General features: G+C 44.0%; 1 long non-coding RNA gene across 1 annotated transcript in view; it reads right to left on the bottom strand.

Moving 5' to 3' along the window:
* LOC120387958 overlaps window positions 1-13,916 on the bottom strand; it is a 55,990-nt gene that overhangs the window by 17,611 nt on the left and 24,463 nt on the right. The window contains exon 3 of the long non-coding RNA XR_005590452.1: window positions 9,660-10,029. This is a non-coding gene — a long non-coding RNA (uncharacterized LOC120387958). The remainder of the gene's footprint in view (window positions 1-9,659; window positions 10,030-13,916) is intronic.

Below are 13,916 nucleotides of genomic sequence, written 5' to 3'. Positions count from 1 at the left end.
TAGATCTGGATCCAAATTTTGAACACCCCAAAGTTCAGGGGTTTTGGTTCATCTCATTATAAAAGTGCAAAGTTCAGCTCTGAATCCTGGCTGGGATTCTGACCTCCCCCAATGGGCTACTTGTGTGAGCAGACACTACTGGCTTTGTCTCTTAACTAGCTTCTTTAAAAATAATATAAGAATTATCAGGTTTACGACAGTGGTTGTAGCCATGTTAGTCCCAGGATATGGGTCATATGACCTCACCCATCTTGTGTCTCAAGTTTAGGGGAAATAGTCCAATGGAAAAAGCTTATAGCATTTAATGGAAAATAACTTTTAGCTGGATTTGTTGGCCATTCTAACTGAATTCGATAGAAAATTCATTTCAAATGAGCCAAAAAGATTTAATTCATTAAATTCCATGGGCCATATCCTCAGCTGGTGTAAATCAGTGTAGTTCTATTAATTTGTACCAGTGGAGGGTTTGGCCTTTAGATGTTCTTAAAGTAATTTCTATAGGAGCTGATTAAGTTTCTCTAAAACTCTATAGGTTTAATCTTGGTTAAGTTCGTCAGGATGTCTCCTCTATAAGGGAGTATTGCATTTTTCGATATTTGCTCGAGAAAGAAGCGCGAGACTGCATGAAATAACATTCTAATCAGAATTCCCTTCTCGTTTAAGCCATGTTTAGACAGACAGTTAATTTATCTCTGTTTAACTGCTGAATCAATCCATCCATCAAAACTACAAAACCTAATTAGCTGGGGTCAAAGTTACACCACCTCCGATACGCAGTGGGGAATAATATCTGTTAAAATTGAAGCATGGAATGCAGGACAGATTTCACTACATGTGGCTGAAGGCTGCTTATGGGCCCAGTGATGGAATCCCTGCTCATGCTGGTGAGGGTTTACTCACATGATACCCACTGATGCCAATAGGAAACAGTCAAATGAAAAAGAGTCCCATTCAATTACATCATGTAATGGCAAACAACTAAAAAGTGACAAGTTTTTAAAGTGCCTATATACAAATGCTAGAAGTCTAAATAATAAGATGGATGGACTAGCGTGCCTTGAATTAAATGAGGATGTTGATATAATAGGCATCATAGAAACTTAGTGGAATGAGGATAACCAATGGGACACAGTAATACCAGGGTACAATATCAGAAGGACAGAACAGGTCGTGCTGGTGTGGGAGTGGCACTATATGAGAAAGAAAACATAGAATCAAATGAAGTGTAAATCTTAAATGAACCAAACTGTACCATAGACCCTCCATGGATAGTAATTCCATGCTCTAATAATAAGAATATAGCAGTAGGGATATATTACCGACCACCTGACCAGGATGGTGATAGTGACTGTGAAATGCTCAGGGAGATTAGAGAGGCAATAAAAATAAAAAACTCAATAATAATATTAGATCATTTCGCTCAATTATCCCCATATTGACTGGGTACATGTCACCCCAGGACGGGATGCAGAGATAAAGTTTCTTGACACCTTAAATGACTGCTTCTTGGAGCAGCTAGTCCCAGAACCCAGAAGAGGAGAGGCAATTCTTGATTTAGTCCTAAGTGGAGCTCAGGATCTGGTCCAAGAGTATATAGCTGGACCATTTGGTAATATATTTAAATTAACATCCCAGTGGCAAGGAAAACACCACATCAGCCCAACACTGTAGCATTTAAATTTCCGAAAGAGGACTTCACAAAAATGAGGAAGTTAGTTAAACAGAAGTTAAAAGGTACAGCACCAAAAGTGAAATCCTTGCAAGCTGGATGGAAACTTTTTTTAAGACACCATAATAGAGGCTCAACTTAAATGTATACTCCAAATTAAAAAACATAGTAAGAGAACCCAAAAAGTGCCACCATGGCTAAACAACAAAGTAAAAGAAGCAGTGAGAGACAAAAAAGGCATCCTTTAAAAAGTGGAAGTTAAATCCTAGTGAGGAAAATAGATAGGAGCATAAACTCTGGCAAATGAAGTGTGAAAATATAATTAGGAAGGCCAAAAAAGAATCTGAAGAACAGCTAGCCAAAGACAAAAAATAATAGCAATTTTTTTCAAGTACATCAGAAGCAGGAAGACTGCTAAACAACCAGTGGGTTCGAGATGCTAAAGGAGCACTCAAAGACAATAAGGCCATTGCTGAGAAACTAAATTAATTCTCTGCATTGGTCTTCACAGCTGAGGACGAGGGAGGTGCCCACACCTGAGCCATTCTTTTTAGCTGACAAATCTGAGAAACTGTCCCAAATTGAGATTTCATTACAGGAGGTTTTGGAACAAATTGACAACCTAAACAATAAGAAGTCACCAGGACCAGATGGTATTCACCCAAGAGTTCTGAAGGAACTCAAATATGAAATTGCAGAACTACTAAATGTAGTTTGTAACCCATCATTTAAATCAGCTTCTGTTCCAAATGACTAGAGGACAGATAATGTGATGCTAATTTTTAAAAAGAGCTCCAGAGGTGACCCTGGCAATTACAGGCTGGTAAGCCTGACTTCAGTACTGGGCAAACTGGTTGAAACCGGGGTGAAAGTAACTTAAAGGACTTACCAGGATGCTGGAGTCCTGAGCGGGGGTGTGGCCTCAACTGGAAGAGGCAGGGCCTTTCAGTATTTAAAGGTATTTAAATCACCCCGGAACTGCCAGCTACAGAGGCGGCTGGGAGCCCCAGGGCTCAGTGGCAAATTAAAGGGCTCGGGGCTCTGGCCACTGATGGGAGCCCCTGGCTCTTTAAAGTGCCGCCGGGGCTCCGGCAGCCGGGCTCGGGTAGGGATTTAAAAGGCCTGGAACTCCGGCCGCAGCTGCTGGAGCCCTGGGCCCTTTAAATCACCACCGTGGAAGCCGGTCCAGTCCGGCATGGTGTACTGGCTTACTTTCACCTCTGGTTGAAACTATAATAAAGAACAAAATTGTCAGACACGTAGATGAACATCATTTGTTGGGGAAGAGTCAACATGGTTTTTGTAAAGGGAAATCATGCTTCACCAATCTACTAGAATTCATTGAGGGTGTCAACAAGTATGTGGACAAGGGGGATCCAGTGGATATAGTGTACTCAGATTTTCAGAAAGCCTTTGACAAAGTCCCTCACCAAAGGCTCTTAAGCAAAGTAAGCTGTCATGGGATAAGAGGGAAGGTCTTCTCATGATTGGTAACTGGTTAAAAGATAGGACACAAAGGGTAGGAATAAATGGTCAGTTTTCAGAATGGAGAGAGGTAAATAGTGGTGTCCCCCAGAGGTCTGTACCGGGCCCAGTTCTATTCAACATATTCATAAATGATCTGGAAAAAGGGGTAAATAGTGAGGTGGCAAAATTTGTAGATGAAACAAAACTACTCAAGATCGTTAAGTCCCAAGCAGACTGCAAAGAGCTACAAAAGGATCTCACAGAACTAGGTGACTGGGCAACAAAATGGCAGATGAAATTCAGTGTTGATAAATGCAAAGTAATGCACATTGGAAAACATAATCCCAACTATACATATGAAATGATGGGGTCTAAATTAGCTGTTACCACTCAAGAAAGAGATCTTGGAGTCATTGTGGATAGTTCTCTGAAAACATCCACTCAATGTGCAGCGGCAGTCAAACAAGTGAACAGAATGTTGGAAATCATTAAGAAAGGGATAGATAATAAGACAGAAAATATCATATTGCTTGTATATAAATCCATGGTACGCCCACATCTTGAATACTGCATGCAGATGTGGTTGCCCCATCTCAAAAAAGATATAGTAGAATTGGAAAAGGTTCAGAAAAGGGCAACAAAAATGATTAGGGGAATGGAACGGCTGCTGTATGCGGAGAGATTAATAAGACTTCAGCTTGGAAAAGAGACCAATAAGGCAGGATATAATAGAGGTCTATAAAATCATGACTGGTGTGGAGAAAATAAATAAGGAAGTGTTATTTATTCCTTCTTATAACACAAGAACTAGGGGTCACCAAATGAAATTAATAGGCTGCAGGTTTAAAACAAACAAAAGGAAGTATTTTTTCCACACAATGCGCAGTCAACCTGTGGAACTCTTTGCCAGAGGATGTTGTGAAGACCAAGACTATAACAGGGTTGAAAAAAGAACTAGATGAGTTCCTGGAGGATAAGCCCTTCAATGGTATTAGCCAGGAGGGGCAAGGATGGTGTCCCTAGCCTCTGTTTGCCAGAAGCTGGGAATGGCTGATGTGATGGATCACTGGATGAGTCCCTGTTCTGTTCATTCATAGACAATCAGTGTTGAAAGGGACCTCAGGAGGTCATGTAGTCCAACCCCCTGCTTAAAGCAGGACTAATCCCCAGACAGATTTTTGCCCCAGATCCCTAAATTGCCCCCTCAAGGTTTGAGCTCCCAACCCTGGGTTTAGCAGGCCAATGCTCAAACCACTGAGCTATCCCTCCCCCCACTCTGGGGCACCTTTGTGGCACTTGGCATTGGCCATTGCCAGAAGACAGAATACTGGGCTAGATGGACTTTTGGTCTGACCCAGTATGGCCGTTCTTATGACTACATATGGGAGTAACCGCCCACGAGCATTACAAATCGGTTCACAACTGCCCCCTTACATACACATTTTCTCTCCTCTATGGCCACACATTGTCATATGTTTACAGCAGTCCTCAAGTTTTCTGCAATAAGCTACACAGTAGCTTGTGAGCAGAACCCCACCCCTACCCCGCAACACATCATAATCCACCCAATTCACCAGTGAAACATCCAGAATAAACTCACGTAACACCCCCATATAAAGACGTGTGGGTTTTTCTCAGTGAATTGAGTTTCATTTTTATACTTTCAGGATTCTGTGTTACCAGGTTTCAAATGATTATTTTAACCATACACAAGCTGCTTATTTTGCTGTTCCTGTGCATTATTTCACATGCAGTCGTTATCGTATTTAAATTCTGTGTCCTTTAAATCCTGATAAATTGATCGATGCTCTGTCATACTCTGCAACAGCGTTCAGGCTGTGTTTTCTTAACACATGTTCCATGTTAACTGTTTTCATTGACTATGAATCTATAAAAATACATGTGGGACAGAGGGTATATAGTACAGTCATGTCTGCCTGACTCCTTCTTATTCTAATTGGGCAGCAAAGCTATTTAATAGAGTCTGTGGAGTCTGTTTAACTACATACTGCCAGAACAATGCGCTATTCATGTTCTGAACAGAACACTAGTGATTGGACTAATATCTTTAAACTAGAAAACAAGTCTTAATTGGAACAGATGCTGCAAATACCAATGCAAATGGCCAGCTCATGTGTGATCAAAACCAGGTACAGTCCATTGATTTGTTCTTAATAGCGGCTTTCATTTTTTATTAGCGTATACAAAATTCACTAACACAATACAAAAAGTCAGTAACAATACTTTGGAAAATCACCTTGTTTGAAACAGACTCTGCCATGCATTGTTTCTGGTAAGGTGCTGTAAAGAATTTGATCCTACTTAGCACACTTTGTTTCATATTATATTACAGAAATTATCTTCTGTTTTCTCTTGTGGAATTCAAATAATCGTGATTTCAGTAACTAGCTGCTGACATTGTCGTTCAAAAGCAGTTTAAATATTCATTTACATTACAAATGGGCGTACAGGTCAGACTATGCTAAATGTATTCCCAGTCCTGATCATACCATGTACTCTAGTATTGTCTCCACCTGGCTAGCTTGCTCTGTGCTTGCTGCTGGTGAGCTCTTTAGCAAGACAAAACATGCATCCACAGTTGCCTACCCATTCAGTTCCAGTGCATCTTTTCTGTTGCGGCAATGCCAGACATGGACGGGGTGGAGAGGGTTCTGATGCAGACAACTCAGAACTCAAAGATTTTCCAGCTTACATCTACTAAGCTTACCAGCAAAATTATTATCTGACCTTCTGAAACAAATGGGTATGTTTGGGTATTTCATGTGGATGTATGAGCTCTCTTCTGTAGGCTTTTCAAGCAGCAAAACTATCATAAGCCCTTCGAAGCCAAAGAGAGGCGGGTTGCATCCATTATCCAGAAGTAGTACTTCCTCTATGCCTCTGTGAAGGCAAATATTTTGATTCCCCTAACTGCCAAAAAAGCAGGGACCCTTTAGAATTGGAGACTGTACGATCCCATCCGATCTCCCTTCCAATCTCCTAGCAGAAAGGAAAAAGGCAGAAACCAGGGGTGAGATCCTAACCCCAGCTCTGCACCAGGTGGCAGGGCTCAAGAGGCATAAAGGAACCCTAAATGCCTCATACGTAGCTGGGGAAGGATTCTCTCTGCACAGGCACTGTGGAATACAGCCCTCAGCCACCTTCTGAGGACCCCCTGGGATAGGAGACCTGCTGGGGTTGAGTGCGTGGCTGCAGCTCCAGACAGCGTTGCAGCCCCAGGAAGCTGCTGTAACAGACGGGCATCCAGGGGTGTCTAAGTTATGCCAGCCCAGGATGGGGAGGGTACAAAGATAGCTTAAAACCTCATCCCTGTGGGCTATACGTTTGGAATCTCACCCTACATGACTCTGAAATACTGATAAACCAAATGCAAAACTACTCCAAATTCAGGTGGCTTTTGTTTTGTTATGCATTCAAAATTAAGCCAATTTCTATGAGACATGCTTCTGCAAATGCCAATTTTCAAGTGAAATGGTCCCATTTTTTGAGTGCAGGTGGATGTGCATTTAAAATAAAAGAGAGAAATGTTCTGTTTAGTATGTTCTCCACTTAAAAATCAAGCATTTTGCTGTACATTTTCCACCAAGTGATTTTTTTTTTTTGGTGAGGTAAAATAGAACAAAACAAATCACCAGAAATTGCCCAGTGAAATTACAACCAACAGTGTTAATTTCACACAGCGCTAAACAAAAAACCTGTGTAACCATCTTCAGGGCCTCCTGCTTAAAAACGCAGGGAACAAAATAATGCCGCTTCCCCCTTTTATTTCCAACAGTGGTGCTCACTTTCCACATTTATTACTGGCTAATTCAATCCCTAACTCCAGAATGCTGTTTGTTCTTCAGACAGGGGTCTGCCTGGGACAGATGAAGAAAAAGCCAGAAGAAGAGCCATGATAATAAAAGACAAACACAATGAAAGGTGCTAATCAGGCTTTGTTATTGACATTCTGAGCCCTGCCACGTGGCCCGCACTCGGCAGTGTGCACTCTGGTGGCCATATGGATAACAGGATCAGACACTGATTTCAATCAAAGCAACAGGAGAAGATGTGAGTGAAAGAAGATGGGAAAGTCTGGTAATGCTGGTTGTTATGGTTACACCCCAATTCGTGCTGCTCCCACGCAGGGGGAGCTTGGTCTTGCCACACTTAGCTTTCCTAGTGAATGTGCAATAGTCAGTGGGACTCATAGCACTCAATTCATTGCTGTGTCAAGCAGGCTCCTACTGGCATAACCCAGGACTGAGATGCCACAAGTCACCCACAGCCCCACTCTACTGGGTCCCACATCTGGCCAGAAAGGGGATGTAACTAGAGTCCCATCGGCAGTCCCCGCTGACGGGGGCTTCTATCGAATGCTGCCCACGGAGGGGAGGTGGCCAGAGCCCCCAGAGCCAGGCCAGGCTCCTGACTGACCCGATAAAGGAACAGGTGCAGAAATGAGACCAGAGAGCACCAGCCAGGGCATTAGTGCAGGAAGGCAAGTGAAAGGAAGGAGGAGGCTGGCTGGGGGAGGGGATACTAGAAGTCTAGATGAAACTGTAAAATGGATCATGATCTTCTGAGTCTCTCTGCCTCTCTGTGGCACTTGTCAACACTAGGCAAATGCTGACAATGATTGTCCACCCATTGCCAGCGTTTAAAGGACTCAGCTGCTAGTGTAGATAGGGGCGCAACCTTTTTCAGCACCGTTAGAGGCAATTCTTTTGAGTCCTGGTGGAGCCTCTCCCCAGCTTACCTCTCCCACACACTCCCCCCGCCCCCAACTCTCCCGCACACGCAGGCAATAGAATCAGCATACAATAAGGTCAGTGTGCACAGGAGCAAGGAGTCCATTAGCAAAAGCTGGCACACAGAGCCTGTGCTGTGGGTGAAGTGCTAGGGTTTCAGCCGATGGGGATTGAGGGCCACGTTATGTGACCCTGCAAGGAGCCTGCTGCATTCAGCTCTGCTCATCGGCATGATGATGTACAGGCCATTATGATTTCAGGCTGCTGACATGACAAACAATGGCCCCTCACAGAGCCAGCAGGAAGCTCCTCTGCCCAGGTGTGCTTGCGGGTCTTCCAAAACAGAACAAATCTTTCCTCTCCACAGCTATTGTTAGGCTACCGGCAAAGGCTTTTCAAGGGCTCAGCTGTAGTGGAAAGGGAGCCAAGTTTTATTTTGCCCCTTTAGGTCTGTTGAAAAGAGACGACATTCGAGGAGGCTGGGGAGTGACTCGCTACCTACCGCAGTAGGAGACAGGTCGGAGACGGGATTGGAAAGGCAGGGTCTGGATGGCTTCAGGAGGGCTGCCCCAATAGGGGGCCGGATTGAATTTGGTCTCCTTAGGGAAGGGGAAAGAAGGGCCTGTCAATCATCCCGAGCTTTGTAAAGAAACCAAAAGTATTGTGCTTGGCCAATGAGACACGCAGGGACGCGGAGCCCAATGCAAATAGGGTGAGTCAGGCGTTTGCAATTTAAACACTCGGCATGGGCTGGACAGTTCTCTTGCACTGTAGTTAGTCTGGCATTTGTATTTCCCCACAAAGGGAGAGAGGGTGCAGTTTGTGTCAGCTGTGGTCAGTGGACAGACAGGAAGGCTGGGGTTATTTGGAGGGTGGCAGGGGGTTAATCCTTCAATTTTTGGGGGGTACATTTTCATTTTCTTTTTTAAGGCCAGAGCTCTGGATTGATGCTTCTGAAAAAATGTTGTGAGTCAGGGCTGGTCTAGACACAAACTTGTAGCAAAATACTAAAAGGTGTGAATGGAAACGGTACCAGGATGGCCTGTGCCTTAAGGCTAGAGGCCCGGGACCAGCCAACCCTAGTTACTGAAGAGGCACACCTGAGAGAGAGCCGGTGATTCCATTCTAAGAGCAGCAGGATGCTCAGGCGTGAGGAAAGGCTTCTGCAGGGAGAGCTCTTGGCACCAGGAGTGTTTGGAAGCCAGAGCTAAAAGGCCGAACTCCGGCCAGGTAGAACCCGGGAGCAGTGATTGAGTTGGGACCCAGCTCTGGGAAGGAGTGGGGGTGGGGACAATGCCGTACCTTAAGGGGAGAGAAAGACACGGACCTGGGGCTGGGGCCTGGAGGGGCAGCCTGTGTAAGGACTAAAATTTGACCCCAGGAGGGGAATGTTTTAAACGACCTTTGGACGGGGTGTTGTGGGATGTCACAGTGTATTCCCCACTGTTATCCAGCAAGGGCACCCACCCTAGGCTTCCAGCTCCCCAGCTGTCGCCTCTCTTCAATGGAAACACGTCTCTCTCCCTTCTGACCAAGTTATTTCCAAGCTGGACAGTTCTCTGCCTGCACTGCGACCTCCCCAGCAAAGGGCACGCCACCTAAGCAGGCTTCTTTTGCCTTCTCTTCAGAGGTGGTGAACAGTGCAATTGCCACAGTTGATCTACCATGTTGATCTTTCTAAGCAAGCACATTTTATTCTTAAGGCAAAAGCACTGCAGAGAAAACATAATTAAAAACGATGAAATAATCTATGCATATGCTAATAAGCTTACCAGAAATCACCCCAAAAGGCTCTGGCAGGTGAGCAGTCCTTCAAACGGTTTCCAATTCATAGCACCCTTTTCTCAGAACAAGCAAACGGTCTTACACAGCCTCACTAGGGCAAAATCCTTCCAGCTTTTCCCTAAGGACTGGGGCCCTCCGTCGACCAGCGGTTTGCTGGATCAGAACGTAGGCCATGGGGTCAGTTTGCCACCAAGCTATTTATCCAAAGAGCCTTTCTTTGTCGGTTGGTCCCTGGAGAATCCAGTTTGAACTAGTTGATGTGGACATCTTGGTGCGGGGGTGGGGGACTGGAGCTTGACTTTGACCAATCACACCCCTCTGCTCTCAGTTCTTGGAGAAGCTGTATTTTTACTCTTCCTGTGGAAATATATAAAATCCTTTAAGAACCCATAAACAATTGCATTTTAATCTAATGGACCCCAAAGGTATTACATTTAATTCAGTAAGGTTTAGCCAGGAGTTTGCAGGAAATTGCCATACTCAAGTTTGAGTACATTAAGTTTTTTCAAGAAACCCCTTGAGGGGGAAACTGAGGCAGATTGTCTGCTTTGTGACCTGGGCAATGCGGAGGCACATGGGAGGTGGCCTGTCTGGTGACAGAAACTGATTTAGTTATTCGGGTGCCAGTCTCTGTCTTGACACTCACATTTTGGAATAAAAAGGCTGAAGTTAGCAATTGTTATGAACTTTAGCTAAAACACCCTTATCACTGTTATTCCAAAATAAGAGTGTCCACATACAGACGGGCACCCGAAGTACTAACCTGGTTTTAGGAAACTGATATAATTCAATGGGTGCAAATTATATGTGGGTAGACCAGGCCTAAATAACATTATTCCAAGGCTCTGACGTAAGTGATACTTTTCAAGTCCCTTCTCCTCTGGACACTGACTGAGCAAGTCACTTAGCTTCTTGGGGCCTCAGTCCCAGAGCTGAAAATAGGGATTGTAGCTGCTCTGCTTCACCGGGTGTTGTGAGGGTACCTATATTAAAGGCTGTGAGATGCTCAGGTACTACACTGATGGAGGCTATATAACACCTTAAATAGAGAAACACACTGATGCCCACCCCGTCCCTGAGCTAACTTTTTATTCAGTGAATTTTGCGCTGGTGAAACACCACCAGAGACTGACGTTCTATAGTTTAAAAACTCCATACACCACAGTCAATGACCCAAGCATCCCCACGTATTTGCCTCAATCCTACATAGGAGGGACCACTTCTAAGGGCAAAAACAAAGATTCTTCATTATTGACCTCTCTCCTTAGCCAAGAAAAAATAATAATTAAAGTGCAAGGGAAAGACAGGCTTTGATTTCAGTGGTTTGGGTCAGGTCCCAAGTAACAACTCAAGCGGTGGTATTTCTTTATAGCAATTTGGATCCCTGTGCACTTGATCTGTGTGCAACTTGGCACATTATGTTCACAGAGGGTCATGCAAACATTTTCCTTGGTTTAGGTCTGTGCAGTTCCTTACCCTCCTGAGTTTTGCTGTGAGTTTTAGGCTCGAACTAACCCCAAACCCACAAGCAGTCAATTGAAGCTGGTAGCCCCCTGGTTTGAACATATGTCAACATAACCCCATGAATTTTCTATGTCTTCGACATACAGCCTCATGCCACTCCCAGGTTCAGTCAAAGCTGGTCTGAAGTTTGCTAGGAAAGTTCAGCAAACTTGGATGGTGGGTCATGACTCAAGTTTGCAGCTAAACCTGAAAACAGCTGAACTTTGGGTGGTTTTTGGCATTCATTGAGAATGCTCCCCACAAGTCTTCTGTCTACTTGGAACTTCACTATGACCAACCAACCAAACTCATGTAATAACCATTTCAAAACACTAATGAAAACATCAAAAATACTGGGGAAAATTACCAGAGCCATGGGAAATGCTAGGAATGTAGCCAATGGAAAGTATGGTCACTCCTGCAGAAAATGTGATCTATTTGCTCAATTAATGAAATCCCACCAGTGAAGTTCATTTCACACAGTGCTGAAAGAAACTCAGATTTCTTATGTTGTCTTGGTGGTTGCACTCAGATCCCAGATGGGTGGATAATAAAGTTATAAATGATTTACTGCTGTACAGTATATATTATGGGAGGCTTACAGAGATCAAATCACATAGTGAGCTGCAAAATCCTCTCTATTGTTGAGGCTACTCCTGGTCTGCTGCTGGCAATAGCCCATTAATGGCATGTGGAGGAGTCTGCCTTGTTCAAACAAGAACATAGGCATTATAATTTAATTACTTACATTATTAGGTCAATTTTGTTTAAAAAAATAAATAGACCATTTCTTTCTTTCTTTCTTAGCATCATTTGAAAGAGGGTTCCTTTGGTTCTTTCCATGTCAAGTTTTCTTGCAAAACTGTATCACATTGATGGTGTAACCGAGATTTTTGCTTTCCAATAACAATATCCTCACCCCATGTCTTTATCCCTGAGATATAGCTACATCCTGATGAAGATTTCCTTGGCCAAACTTAGTTCTCCAGGATGTCTATCCCTAGGATAAAAAATTAACTTGTCCCTTATGAAGAAAAAACCTCAGCTATGGGACAGCAAACTCAGTGAATTTCAAGTGAAGGAGTTGCATCTCAATGGTTGTGTCAGGGTAATAAAGTTTGTACTCCCACGGGTTCAATCACCTGAATTTGTGGATGTCCCAAATGGGGTTTAAGACATCTGCATAGAGAGGTCATTTGCTTACAGATGGATTGTCCATTGCCCGGCACTGTCTATAGTAATTTACACCATTGCTAAGAGAGTGGTAAATGGTTGTAAAATGCTATGTGTGCTGCTCCGTATCCAAGGAGAACATTTACCAGGCTCAGAGCTTTTAAAAATGCCCTAGTCTTGCTGAGCATTATTAACCATTATTAAGCACATCCTTTTTTGTCTTTTCCCTGAATCTTTATTACAGTCTTTGTAAACCCAGCTGCCGTCTAGCTGATAGTTCTATGTCCAGTGTTGTCAACTCTCACAATTTTAACACAGATTTTGTGATATTTGGTGAAGTCTTTGAAGCCCCAGCTCCAGGAGTCAGGAGTCTCAGCTTTCATTTTTCTCAAAGTATGTCTCTAGCTCCAGTGCTTGCAGGGAAAAGCTTAGGGATGTGATCTGAGTGCCCTCTAAAGGCTCAGGAACCAGAAAGGAAATAAAAAGACCCTCCCTCCTTATTACAAAAAAATTGGTGAATTTTAAGCCAGTCTCATTTTTTGAGACTTGACCCATGATATTTGAATGTGTGGGGCTGACAATACTGCATTTGTTGGAGAAGCAACTTTGTACTGATTGAAAAAGACTTGGTTTTTTTCCCCCCACTGTGATGGAGTATGTAACCCACACAGACAACACAAGGGTTAAGGTTAGCCTGAGATGCCAATTGGCTGCACCTGAAGGCTGGGCCAGGCTTAATTAAAGATGAAGCCCAGCTAGAGAAGAATCTGAGGGACACTATAAAGGCAGGAAGTCTGGAGCAGATGGAGACTGTAGGAGTAATGGGTAGGAGCTCTGTAGTTCCTCTATTTGCAGTGGTGTGAGTAGGAGGAAGCCCAAAGAGAGAGTTGGACCTAGGATCCTCTTCTGGGTAGATAAGTTCAGTAAGAGGCCAGCAGAGACAGAGCAGCTAGTGAGGTGGGGCAAGATTTGGTGGTGAGTCCTGAAAAAAAGGCAGGGTTTGAACTTGTAGGGGCATTCGGCTGAGGCCAAGAGAAGGCCAGAAGGTTCTGCCTGAGGAGGGCAGAACTTGTTTGTACTCTTTAGTTTGGGATCTTGCTGGGGAATTCCAGGGAAAACCCTGTTGGTCCCAGCCCTGAAAGAAGGGTGGACCTAGAGAGGTTATGTGGAGAAGGCCTTTTGGACTTCTATGTTGTTACCCCAGAAAGCAGGAATGGGGAGAGACACTAAATCATGATCTGGCTGCAGGGCTGAATTGTGAGAAGAGAAGGACCACCACAGGACTAGAGAAACCTTGGGCAGGGGACTTTAGGCAAGAGGAGCCTGCTATGCCGTGCCTTGCCAGGAGGCGGTGCACCAGCGTTGTGTCTACCCTTCTGTGCCCATTTTATGTCACTTGAAATCCAACCTCTAGTGATTCTGAACAACTCTTTAAATTTCTTCTGAGGTTGTGGGGTGGGTGGAGGAGAACAGAGGGGAGCCTCACCTCTTTTTGCGGGGACCTAGGGCTTTCAAAAGGTAAAATGTAAATAAATAACTGGGTTATGTCTTAGGAAAGGCCCTTTGCA

The sequence above is a fragment of the Mauremys reevesii genome, linkage group 21 (genome assembly GCF_016161935.1).
Source record: "Mauremys reevesii isolate NIE-2019 linkage group 21, ASM1616193v1, whole genome shotgun sequence".
In the NCBI taxonomy this organism is placed as follows: domain Eukaryota; kingdom Metazoa; phylum Chordata; order Testudines; family Geoemydidae; genus Mauremys; species Mauremys reevesii.
This window is presented reverse-complemented; position numbering and strand designations above follow the sequence as displayed.